This window comes from Lathyrus oleraceus, chromosome 1 (assembly GCF_024323335.1).
Source record: "Lathyrus oleraceus cultivar Zhongwan6 chromosome 1, CAAS_Psat_ZW6_1.0, whole genome shotgun sequence".
NCBI classification, from domain to species: Eukaryota; Viridiplantae; Streptophyta; class Magnoliopsida; order Fabales; family Fabaceae; genus Lathyrus; species Lathyrus oleraceus.
The window spans coordinates 426,843,371-426,856,857 of record NC_066579.1 but is presented as its reverse complement, the minus strand read 5'-3'; positions in this window follow the sequence as shown (position 1 = coordinate 426,856,857).

Sequence of the window (13,487 nt, the reverse complement as noted above, 5' to 3'; positions counted from 1 at the left end):
GGGTTTTCGGCGATGTGAATAGCAGCTTGACTATCACAATGAACGGTGATCGGTTGAGGATGATCAATGCCAAGATCCGAGAGAAGATATTTTAACCATTGTAACTCGGAAGATAAGGTTGCAAGGGAACGATATTCTGCTTCAGCAGAGGAACGAGAAATTGTTGGTTGCTTCTTGGTTTTCCATGATATAGGATTAGAGCCCATCATGGTAAAATAGCCGGTAGTGGAGCGACGAGTAGTAGGACAACCAGCCCAATCAGAGTCGGCATATCCAACTAAATTGAGGGAGCTAGAAGCCGAAAGAAATAAGCCTTTGCCGACACTCCCCTTAAGATATCGGAGAACTCGTGTGGCCGCATCGAGATGAGTTGTACATGGAGATTGCATGAATTGACTGAGAGTGTTAACAGCGTATTGGATGTCGGGCCGTGTCACTGTTAAATATAATAGACGACCAATGAGGCGACGATAGATTGTCGGATCAGGAAGAGGGCTTCCTTCATTGGGCCGTAGACGGAGGTGTTGCTCCATAGGAAAATCTGATGGTCGGCAACCAGTCATACCAGAGTCGGATAAAATGTCAAGTGTATATTTCCTTTGACATAAGAATATTCCCTTTTTAGAACGTGATACTTCGATACCTAAGAAGTATGAAAGATTTCCAAGATCTTTGATGGAAAAGGCCTGGGCGAGAAATTTCTTGATGTCGGAGATAGCATCTTCGTTATTTCCAGTGATGATGATGTCATCTACATAAACGAGTACAAATATAGCCGTATGATTACTTTTGAAAGTGAATAGACTATAATCAGAGATGGATTGATGAAAACCCTTTTGAATGAGGGTGGTGGAGAATTTTGAGAACCATTGACGGGATGCCTGTTTGAGACCATAGATGGATTTGTTTAATTTGCAAGCACATGGTTTCCCTTTATGAGCGAAGGGCAGGTGGTAATTTCATGTAAACTTCTTCATTAAGGTCTCCTTGTAGGAAAGCATTGTTAACATCAGGTTGGTGTAACGGCCAGTTTTTAATGGCAGCAATGGAGAGAAGTAGTCGAACCGTGACAAGTTTGGCAACCGGTGCGAATGTTTCATGGTAGTCAATACCATGTACTTGATTGTAGCCTTTGGCGACTAAACGTGCCTTATATCGCTCAACGGTACCATTAGAGTGATATTTAGTTTTGTATACCCACTTACAACCTATGGCGGTTTTGCCATTCGGGAGAGGAGATAAAACCCAAGTGTTGTTGGATTCAAGGGCGTGGATTTCTTTAGCCATAGCGTCACGCCATTCAGCTGATTTGATAGCTTGAGAATAAGATGTTGGTTCTTTATTTTCAATGATATTAACAAGAAGAGCTCGATGAGAAGTGCTCAAATTGGATAAAGAGAAATAATTCTTTAATGGGAAGGCACTCTGTGATGTGACATTATTAATGTCACATACGTGGTCCGTGAGGCGAACAGAAGGAGTACGAAGACGTTGAGGATAACGACGTTCTGCAGGATTGATCGCTGTAGGTGAATGTTGTTGGGGAGTTTCTACAGGAATGGATGGAATATTGGATGGAATATTCGATGAGTTATCATCCTGAGGAGTGAGAATGGGCACAATTGTGTCATCATGATGACTAATGCCGGGAGAGATACTTGATGCAGGTGATAAGTTGGAAGAGGAATCATCAAATTCACAATCAAGGATTTGAGTGTTGATGCTTATGTCGTTAGCGATGGAAGGAGTTTGAAGGTCGTGATATGGAAACATGGTTTCAAAAAATTGAACATCGCGAGAGACATATATTTTGCGAGTGTGCATATCGTAGATGCGGTATCCTTTTTGATTAAAAGGGTAACCGACAAAAATACCGGGTTTGGCTCGTTCATCGAATTTGTGTTGAATGTTCATATTTTTGGCAAAACAGAGACATCCAAACACACGAAGTGATGAGTATGAAGGAGGAGAACCGAGTAAAATTTGATGAGGAGATTTATATTTCAGGATGGGAGTAGGAAGTTTGTTTATGAGATAAGCGGCAGTGAGTACGCATTCACCCCAAAAGGAAAGGGGTAATTTCGCTTGGAAACGTAATGCTCTTGCGACGTCGAGAAGATGGCGATGCTTGCGCTCCACATGTAACACCCTGCTAAATACCCCAAAATATTATAATTAAAATAACAATATATTCATCAGAGTAATTACGCCCCGAAGGGTGTCACACAAAATATTCACACCGTTCAACAATATAGAGGTCATGCTCTTTTATTAATTCAAAACTTAAGCAATTGCATAAAACACAGCGGATATACTTTCATCAATCATGTAAAACATTACATGGAAAATGGTTCTCAACCAACAATAAAACATTCGAAACAAGTTAAGACAACCCATCCCGATGTTACATCTATCAGAGCACGACCCACTACGGAGACTACACTAGACTCCATAGCACTAGCTTCTACTCAACTCACTGCTCGTTACCTGAAAAATAGTTGTAAGGGTGAGTTCCTCAATCAATATAATAAGCATTATAGAACAACATGTAATGCTAAGTAAATAACACATCAATTCACCCTAACCAGACTACGCATTCAGCAACGGCAATATCCATCCAACCATCATATTCAACATAAAATCTCAATCATATTCAACATTAACCACACAACACACAACACACATATGATACTGGAATACATCCATTCATATCATATGCCACACATTCATTATGCAATGAGACTCTTATGCATGCGGTACCGACTATGTTGTGAACATATAGTTCAACCTCACCGTCCAAATCCAGGCACGGCTACCAAGCTCACTAGTCCCACTCATTTGAGACATAGTGACTCACTCACTAATTCCGCACCATGGGAATTAGCTACCACCCCAAATGGGCCATGATATGCACGCTAATCACCTAGCATGCAAACAACAACAACAACAATCAACATGATTTACTCACTAATTCCTCACCATGGGAATTAGCTACCACCCGAAGGCCACAATAAGCATGCTAATCACCTAGCAATGCAACATCAACGATAATCAAGAATAGACACATGCTCATACTCTAAGCCATAGAATAGTCTATTCACAATTGCATACATTCACAACATCATGTATACCATTCCACATTATCAACACAATTTATCACAAAAGCACATTATATCATGCCAAACAACAACCACAACATTAGCACACTCTACTAATGTCTATACTGCTCAAAACAGCGGGAATTAATCCCTATTACGTCATAGGCAACATAGGCCAACTCTCACATAGGTACACAACAGTTAAAACAACAATTTTTCCATTCTGCTACAGCGTTAACCGGTTAACGCCCTGGGTTAACCGGTTAACGCAGCACAACACGCCTTCTGTCTCAATTTTTAACAGTGTTAACCGGTTAACGCCCTGGGTTAACCGGTTAACGCAGCACAAACAGCCAAATATCAGAAATGACAACAGTGTTAACCGGTTAACACCCTGGGTTAACCGGTTAACGCAGACAAAACAGCAATAATTCACAATTCAACACAGTGTTAACCGGTTAACACCCTGGGTTAACCGGTTAACGCAAGACAGAAAGCTGTTCCTGCGCTAACACACAGCAGAAAGCAGAATTCTCCGTATTTTCCGCCGTTGGAGGACTTCCGGACCTCCGAATCCGATTCCGTAAAAAGCTATACGATCGGAAAATTACCACAGACTCAATTATCGATTTAATTTCAACTTCTAACACGGTTCATCCAACAAAATTTCAGCATTCACAATTCCCAATTAGGGTCAATCAACAGCTTATCACTACCCATGACATATTATCCCACAATACCCATTAATCGACGATAAACCCCCCTTACCTTAACAATCCGGCAAAATCTTTGAGCTTCAAGTTTTCGTTCTCCAACCTTTGCTCTTCAGCTCCTCTTCTCTGCCCTTTTCCCTTTTCACGATCGTTCTCTGTTTCGCGTAAAACCTTTTCTTACCAAATGGGATATTTCCCTAAATCCAACTTATATATTTTCCAAAATAATAATCCAAAAATAATAATAATAAAATTTCTAATTATTCAATTAAATTAATAATTACATTATTAACTCAATTTAAATAATTATTTTATTATTATCGGGGTGTTACAACTCTCCCCCACTAAAAGAGTTTTCGTCCTCGAAAACATACCTCAAGCGAATAACTCCGGATAAGACTCTTTCATCTGACTCTCAAGTTCCCAAGTCACATTGCCACCTGCTGGTCCTCCCCAAGCTACCTTCACCAAGGCAATCTCTTTACCCCGCAACTGCTTCAACTCTCGATCCTCAATCCTCATAGGTGATGTTTCAACAGTCAGGTTATCTCTCACCTGTACATCATCTATTTGGACTACATGCGACGGATCATGGATGTACCTCCTCAACTGAGACACATGAAAAACCTCATGCAAATTCGCAAGCGACGGCGGTAAAGCGATACGATAGGCTACTTCCCCTATCCTCTCCAAAATCTGATAAGGACCAATAAATCGAGGTGTCAACTTCTTCGACTTCAAGGCTCGACCAACACCAGTTATCGGAGTAACACGAAGAAACACATGATCTCCCTCTTGGAACTCAAGTGATTTCCTCCTCTTATCATGATAACTCTTCTGACGACTCTGAGCAATTCTCATCTTATCCTGAATCATCTTAATCTTTTCCGTAGTTTGTTGAACAATCTCCGGTCCAACCACCGCACTCTCACCGGACTCATACCAACATAAAGGTGTCCGACATCTCCTACCATACAAAGCTTCAAACGGTGCCATACCAATACTCGAATGAAAACTATTGTTGTAGGTAAACTCAATCAACGGCAAATAACAATCCCAAGCACCTCCTTTTTCCAAAACACAAGCTCTCAAAAGATCCTCTAACGACTGAATCGTCCTCTCAGTCTGACCATCAGTCTGCGGATGATATGCAGAACTCAATCTCAGCTTAGTTCCCAAAGCCCTCTGCAAACCTTCCCAAAACTTCGATGTAAATCTAGGATCTCTGTCCGAAACAATACTAGACGGAATACCATGCAAACTCACAATCTTCTCAATATACAACTCGGCTAGTCTCTCCAACGGATAATCCATTCTGATCGGAATGAAATGAGCCGACTTCGTCAATCTATCAACAATCACCCAAATAGCCTCAAAATTCTTACTTGTCTTCGGCAAACCAGAAACAAAATCCATACTGATACTGTCCCACTTCCACTCAGGAATAGCCAACGGTTGCATTAGCCCAGACGGCTTCTGATGCTCAATCTTTGACTTCTGACAAGTCAAACAAGAATAAACAAAACTCGCAATTTCTCTTTTCATTCCCGGCCACCAAAATAACTTCTTCAAATCATGATACATCTTCGTAGCTCCAGGATGAATACTCAATCCACTACGATGTCCTTCTTCAAGAATACTCTTCTTAAGCTCGGTAACATCCGGAATACACACCCGACTACCAAATTTCAAAACACCATTCTCATCAACTCTGAATTCACCACCTTGGCCTTGATTCACTAAAGTCAACTTATCAACCAAAAGCATATCAGATTTCTGACCCTCTCTGATCTCCTCCAGAATACCACTTGTTAATTTCAACATTCCCAATTTAACACTATTGTGAGTACTCTCACACACCAAACTCAAGTCTCTAAACTGCTCAATCAAATCCAATTCCCTAACCATTAACATAGACATATGTAATGATTTCCGACTCAATGCATCAGCCACTACATTTGCTTTACCCGGATGGTAATTTAAACCAAAGTCATAATCCTTCAGAAACTCTAACCATCTCCTTTGTCTCATATTCAGCTCTTTCTGATCAAACAAATACTTTAAACTTTTATGGTCGCTGAAAACCTCAAATCTCGATCCATACAGATAATGCCTCCACAACTTCAAAACAAACACTACAGCTGCCAACTCTAAATCATGTGTCGGATAGTTCCTTTCATGAATCCTCAGTTGTCTCGAAGCATAAGCTATAACCTGCTTATTCTGCATCAACACACCACCTAAACCCAACAATGAAGCATCACAGTAAACTTCAAATGGTTCCGACGAACTCGGTAATATCAGAATAGGAGCAGTAGTCAACCTTCTCTTTAACTCTTGGAAACCTTCTTCACATTTTGAGTCCCAAACAAACGCTTGCCCCTTTCTGGTCAACATTGTCAACGGTAACGCCAACTTAGAGAATCCCTCAATAAACTTCCTATAGTAACCTGCAAGTCCAAGAAAACTTCTTATCTCAGAAACTGACTTCGGAGCTTCCCACTTAGACACCGCTTCTATCTTAGAAGGATCAACAGCAACACCACCTCTTGAAATCACATGACCAAGAAAACTAACCTCTTCTAACCAAAATTCACATTTTGAGAGTTTAGCAAATAACTTCTTTTCTCGTAGAACTTCCAACACCACTCTCAAATGCTCAGCATGTTCTTCTTCAGATTTCGAATACACCAAAATGTCATCAATAAACACCACCACAAACTGATCTAGATACGGATGAAAAATCCTATTCATATACTCCATGAATACTCCAGGCGCATTAGTCACCCCAAAAGGCATTACAGAATACTCATAATGTCCATACCTTGTTCTGAAAGCAGTCTTCTGAATATCTTCAGCCTTCACACGTATCTGATGATACCCAGATCTCAAATCTATCTTGCTGAACACACTAGCACCAACCAATTGATCCATCAAATCATCAATCCTCGGTAAAGGATACCGATTCTTGATCGTCACTTTATTCAGTTGTCTGTAATCCACACACAACCTCATAGTACCTTCTTTCTTCTTAACCAACAACACTGGTGCACCCCACGATGACACACTCGGACGAATAAATTTCTTATCCAACAAGTCTTCCAACTGACTCTTCAATTCAGCTAGCTCAACAGCAGACATACGATAAGGAGCCATCGATATCGGTCTAGTACCAGGTACCAAATCAATCGAGAACTCAACTTCACGCTCTGGCGGTAATTCATTCACTTCTTCCGGAAACACATCAGGAAAATCACACACCACAGCTAGATCACCAATCACCAGTTTATCTTTAGCCTCCAAAGTCGCTAACAGCATAAACAACTCTGCCCCATCTGCTACTTCCTCATTCACCTGCCTCGCTGATAGAAACAAACTCTTGCCTTCCTCAATCTCAGGAAATATCACAGTCTTATCAAAACAATTGATATAAACTCGGTTAAACACCAACCAGTTCATACCCAAGATAACGTCAATCTGCACTAATGGAAGACACACAAGGTCTATCCCAAAATCTCTACCAAAAATATTCAAAGGACAACTCAAACAAACCGAAGTAGTAGTCACTGAACCCTTTGCAGGAGTATCAATCACCATACTTCCACGCATCTCAGATATCTCTAATTTAAGCTTCACAGCACAATCCACAGATATAAAAGAATGAGTAGCACCGGTGTCAATAATAGCTACAAGAGGAAAGCCATTAATATAACACGTACCTCGGATCAAACGCTCATCTGCAAAAGTCTCAGAACCTGATAAAGCAAAAACCTTGCCTCCCGACTGATTCTCTTTCTTTGGCTTAGGACACTGTGGACTGATATGACCCACCTCTCCACAGTTGAAGCAAGTCACAGTCTTCAACCGGCAATCTGCAGCCAAATGACCACCTTTCCCACATTTGAAACACTTCTTCTCATTACTGGTACACTCATGGATACGATGTCCAGCCTGACCACATCTGTAACATTTAGCAGGAGCACTAGAGTCTCCCCCACTAGGCCTCTTCATCCCACTCTGTCTCTGAAAACCTTTGCCAGCTGCATACGGTTTCCCACGATCAACCTGATTCTTACCCTTCCTATCAACCCTCTGCTGATAGCTCTCTGCTCTGGCTTTGGAATCCTGTTCAAAAATCCTGCAACAGTCAACCAAATCAGAAAACACTCTAATCCTTTGATATCCAATAGCCTGCTTGATCTCGGGACGCAACCCGTTCTCAAACTTCACACACTTTGAAAATTCCCCAGCAGCCTCAGCATAGGGAGTGTAATACTTCGACAGCTCTGTAAACTTAGCAGCATACTCCGTAACAGACCTGTTACCCTGCTTCAATTCCAAGAACTCTATCTCCTTCTTCCCTCTGACATCCTCGGGAAAATACTTCCTCAGAAATCTCTCTCTGAACACAGCCCAAGAAATCTCAGCATCTCCAGTAGTTTCCAACTCAGTGCGGGTAGCAACCCACCAATCATCAGCTTCCTCTGACAGCATATGTGTACCGAACCTGACCTTCTGGTTATCAGCACACTCAGTTACTCGGAAGATTCTCTCTATCTCCTTCAACCACTTCTGAGCACCATCTGGATCGTATGCTCCCTTGAACATTGGAGGATTGTTCTTCTGGAACTCACTCAACTGACGAGCAGCTCCCATTCCCATAACATTCGGATTCCCTCCAAGTACTCCGGCCAGCATACCCAGAGCTTCAGCAATCGCAGCATCATCTCTACCTCTTCCAGCCATCTCTATTCTGAAAACCCAAACAAGCTAAACAATAAGTACTGATAGGGTTACACAACACCTATCCCGTACAGGGGAAACAGAATAACTACGACTCGACACGACCGACTATGCTCTGATACCACTAATGTAACACCCTGCTAAATACCCCAAAATATTATAATTAAAATAACAATATATTCATCAGAGTAATTACGCCCCGAAGGGTGTCACACAAAATATTCACACCGTTCAACAATATAGAGGTCATGCTCTTTTATTAATTCAAAACTTAAGCAATTGCATAAAACACAGCGGATATACTTTCATCAATCATGTAAAACATTACATGGAAAATGGTTCTCAACCAACAATAAAACATTCGAAACAAGTTAAGACAACCCATCCCGATGTTACATCTATCAGAGCACGACCCACTACGGAGACTACACTAGACTCCATAGCACTAGCTTCTACTCAACTCACTGCTCGTTACCTGAAAAATAGTTGTAAGGGTGAGTTCCTCAATCAATATAATAAGCATTATAGAACAACATGTAATGCTAAGTAAATAACACATCAATTCACCCTAACCAGACTACGCATTCAGCAACGGCAATATCCATCCAACCATCATATTCAACATAAAATCTCAATCATATTCAACATTAACCACACAACACACAACACACATATGATACTGGAATACATCCATTCATATCATATGCCACACATTCATTATGCAATGAGACTCTTATGCATGCGGTACCGACTATGTTGTGAACATATAGTTCAACCTCACCGTCCAAATCCAGGCACGGCTACCAAGCTCACTAGTCCCACTCATTTGAGACATAGTGACTCACTCACTAATTCCGCACCATGGGAATTAGCTACCACCCCAAATGGGCCATGATATGCACGCTAATCACCTAGCATGCAAACAACAACAACAACAATCAACATGATTTACTCACTAATTCCTCACCATGGGAATTAGCTACCACCCGAAGGCCACAATAAGCATGTTAATCACCTAGCAATGCAACATCAACGATAATCAAGAATAGACACATGCTCATACTCTAAGCCATAGAATAGTCTATTCACAATTGCATACATTCACAACATCATGTATACCATTCCACATTATCAACACAATTTATCACAAAAGCACATTATATCATGCCAAACAACAACCACAACATTAGCACACTCTACTAATGTCTATACTGCTCAAAACAGCGGGAATTAATCCCTATTACGTCATAGGCAACATAGGCCAACTCTCACATAGGTACACAACAGTTAAAACAACAATTTTTCCATTCTGCTACAGCGTTAACCGGTTAACGCCCTGGGTTAACCGGTTAACGCAGCACAACACGCCTTCTGTCTCAATTTTTAACAGTGTTAACCGGTTAACGCCCTGGGTTAACCGGTTAACGCAGCACAAACAGCCAAATATCAGAAATGACAACAGTGTTAACCGGTTAACACCCTGGGTTAACCGGTTAACGCAGACAAAACAGCAATAATTCACAATTCAACACAGTGTTAACCGGTTAACACCCTGGGTTAACCGGTTAACGCAAGACAGAAAGCTGTTCCTGCGCTAACACACAGCAGAAAGCAGAATTCTCCGTATTTTCCGCCGTTGGAGGACTTCCGGACCTCCGAATCCGATTCCGTAAAAAGCTATACGATCGGAAAATTACCACAGACTCAATTATCGATTTAATTTCAACTTCTAACACGGTTCATCCAACAAAATTTCAGCATTCACAATTCCCAATTAGGGTCAATCAACAGCTTATCACTACCCATGACATATTATCCCACAATACCCATTAATCGACGATAAACCCCCCTTACCTTAACAATCCGGCAAAATCTTTGAGCTTCAAGTTTTCGTTCTCCAACCTTTGCTCTTCAGCTCCTCTTCTCTGCCCTTTTCCCTTTTCACGATCGTTCTCTGTTTCGCGTAAAACCTTTTCTTACCAAATGGGATATTTCCCTAAATCCAACTTATATATTTTCCAAAATAATAATCCAAAAATAATAATAATAAAATTTCTAATTATTCAATTAAATTAATAATTACATTATTAACTCAATTTAAATAATTATTTTATTATTATCGGGGTGTTACACCACAACGCCATTTTGTTGAGGGGTTGCAACGCAGCTGCGTTGATGAATAATGCCATGATCATAAAACCATGTTTGGATTTGTTTGGACAAAAACTCCGAACCATTGTCGGAACGAATAGCTTGAAGTTGGGGAAGAAAGATGCCCCCATCGCCGGAATTAATTTTATTAATTTTAGTGTTGAATTGGCGATTGATTTGATTAAAAAAATGAATTAGCGTAGTAAATGTTTCAGATTTATGTTGCATGAGATATAACCAAGTACATCGTGAATAATCGTCGACAATTGTTAAAAAATATCGTGATCCATTGTGTGATGGAGTAGAGAATGGACCCCAAATATCGACATGAATTAACTCAAAACAATGAGATGAATATGATGTTCTTGAAGAAAAAGGTAAACGTGATTGTTTTGCACGCGGACAAACGTCACAAACAAAATCTTTATTCGCATTAATATTTGGAGAGTTCTTAACAATAAATTGAAAGCGGGAAATAGATGGGTGACCGAGGCGTAGGTGCCATAGGTCAGCCTTATTACATTGCTTAGAACTAAAAAAAGAACTGGATGGATGGTCAAGGCAATAGTGATCCTTGTCATCTTTATTTAATGGTGGTTCTTCATTCAGGTAGAAGAGTCCATTCCGAGCACTACCCCGACCAATCGTCTTCTTCGTTGCTCGGTCCTGAAATATGCAACCAGAGGATGAGAAAATAATATCACAATGTATTGATTTTGTTAATTGTGAAAGAGATAATAGATTATATTTGAAGGATGGAATGTGATAAACATTCGTGAGTGTAAGTGACGGCGAGCAATGAATATTGCCGATGTGTTTCACGGACGCGTGAGAGCCGTCGGGTAATTGAACAAGTATATTTTTATGAACAAGTGAATATGAAGAAAAATAAGAAAGAGATGTGCATATGTGATTTGAAGCGCCAGAATCAATAATCCAAGAAAAAGGAACACAAGTAAAGGCGTACCTACTAAATTCACAGATGATCCCATAGTGTCCTCTTTGGCTAAGAGAGATAGGAGTTTTTGGTATTGTGCGCTTGAGAGTTGATTAGCGGAAGTAGATGAGAGTGGTTCAGATTTCTTTGGTGGCTTATTTGGAAAGCCATGAATCTGATAGCAAGTAGCAATAGTGTGACCATACTTATTGCAATGCTCACAGTATGGACGTTGTCGTTTGCCTTGAGTGCGATACTGCACTTTAGAAGCTTGAAGCGCTGCTGATTCCTCAGCAGGGAGGGGTCGAAAATTAATCTCTTGTTGTTTCTCTTCCTGGCGTACGATGTTATAAATACGCTGAATTGAAGGAAAAGGATCCATAAGGAGAATTTGGCTGCGGACGGCCGAGAATCGGTCATGGACGCCCTGAAGAAATTCCATGGCCCGGTCCTGATTTTGTTGATCAATGGTACTCTTGGCATTACCGCAGATGCACGGTTTGGTAGGTGCGATGGAATGGAGTTCATCCCAGAGAGATTTCAACTGAGTAAAATACAGAGATATAGACATGCCCTCTTGTTTTAGGGCAGAGATAGATTGTTTCAATTGATAGATTTTCGGAGCGTTGGACTGAGATAAACGCTCCTTGAGATCGGTCCAGATTTGTGCCGCTGTTTCAGCATAGAGAATGCTAGGGCGAATCTCGGTTGAAACCGAGTTGAGAATCCAGCTTGCAACCATATCGTTGCAGCGGCGCCACTTAGAGATATCATCGGCCTTCTTTGGACAGGTTAGGGTTCCATCGACAAACCCGAATTTGTTTTTGGCGCGAAGTGCCATTGTTACGGCTCGGCTCCATGAACCATAGTTGTCGACTGTGAGCAAAGGTGTAACAAGGATAGTTGCAGGGTTGTCGGAATGATGAACGACGCAGGGATCAGTGTTGGAGGTGGTGGCGGATTGGTCATGGATCGGAGGGTTTTGTGAAGGGGTTGGGATGCTGGGTGGTGGAACGTCGGACATGATGATGCGAGTGAGTGAGTGAGTCGATGAAGAAGGATTGAAACAGGATGATAAACACAAACTGAGGGATATTAACCAGAGAAAAACTGATACCATGTGAAGAAAGGAATTTTTGTTGTGTATTTTTCTTGTAATGATGTACATATATATATAAGAATACAAGAATCTGTATACTAATTACCTATAATTGTCTAGTCTATAATTTCCTATAATAGAGATCCTATTTTAAAATACAATTATGATACAATTTCCTGATATACTTTGACAGCTATATGGATATGCATTGCCAGCACATGTTTGCTTGGGTTTGATCTTCTTTAATGTGAATAATATGTGTTTATCCTTAACATACTTCACGATCAACTATAATCCTCACATATAACACCAACGCCGTATGTGAGAGTCGACTTTTGATTCTCGCGACTCTCCACGATCAAACTTCTCTTGATTCAATCGAATCACCTTCGTCAGAAATCCATATCTTTTTCAATCGAAGTACAAATCTCCATTTTCCGATCACTTATGCCATACTTCAAACTCTCCTTCTTCAAACCATACATCAGATCAGTTGACAATGGATGCTTCCAAAACTACTCGCTCCACCGCCGAGCGGTGAGCCGTTGTTACCGTTAAGGCTGTTAGGAATCTTTCACCTCCCCCTTAAGAGACAAATGATGAAGTCTTGACAAATATTTTATCCATTTCTCTACCACAAGATCATGTCCAATTTCAATTTGAATTTAAAATATTTGTTGATGTGGTTAGAAGTTATTGAATAGACAACAAAATTTAAGATACGAGGTAATTGTGATTATAAAATA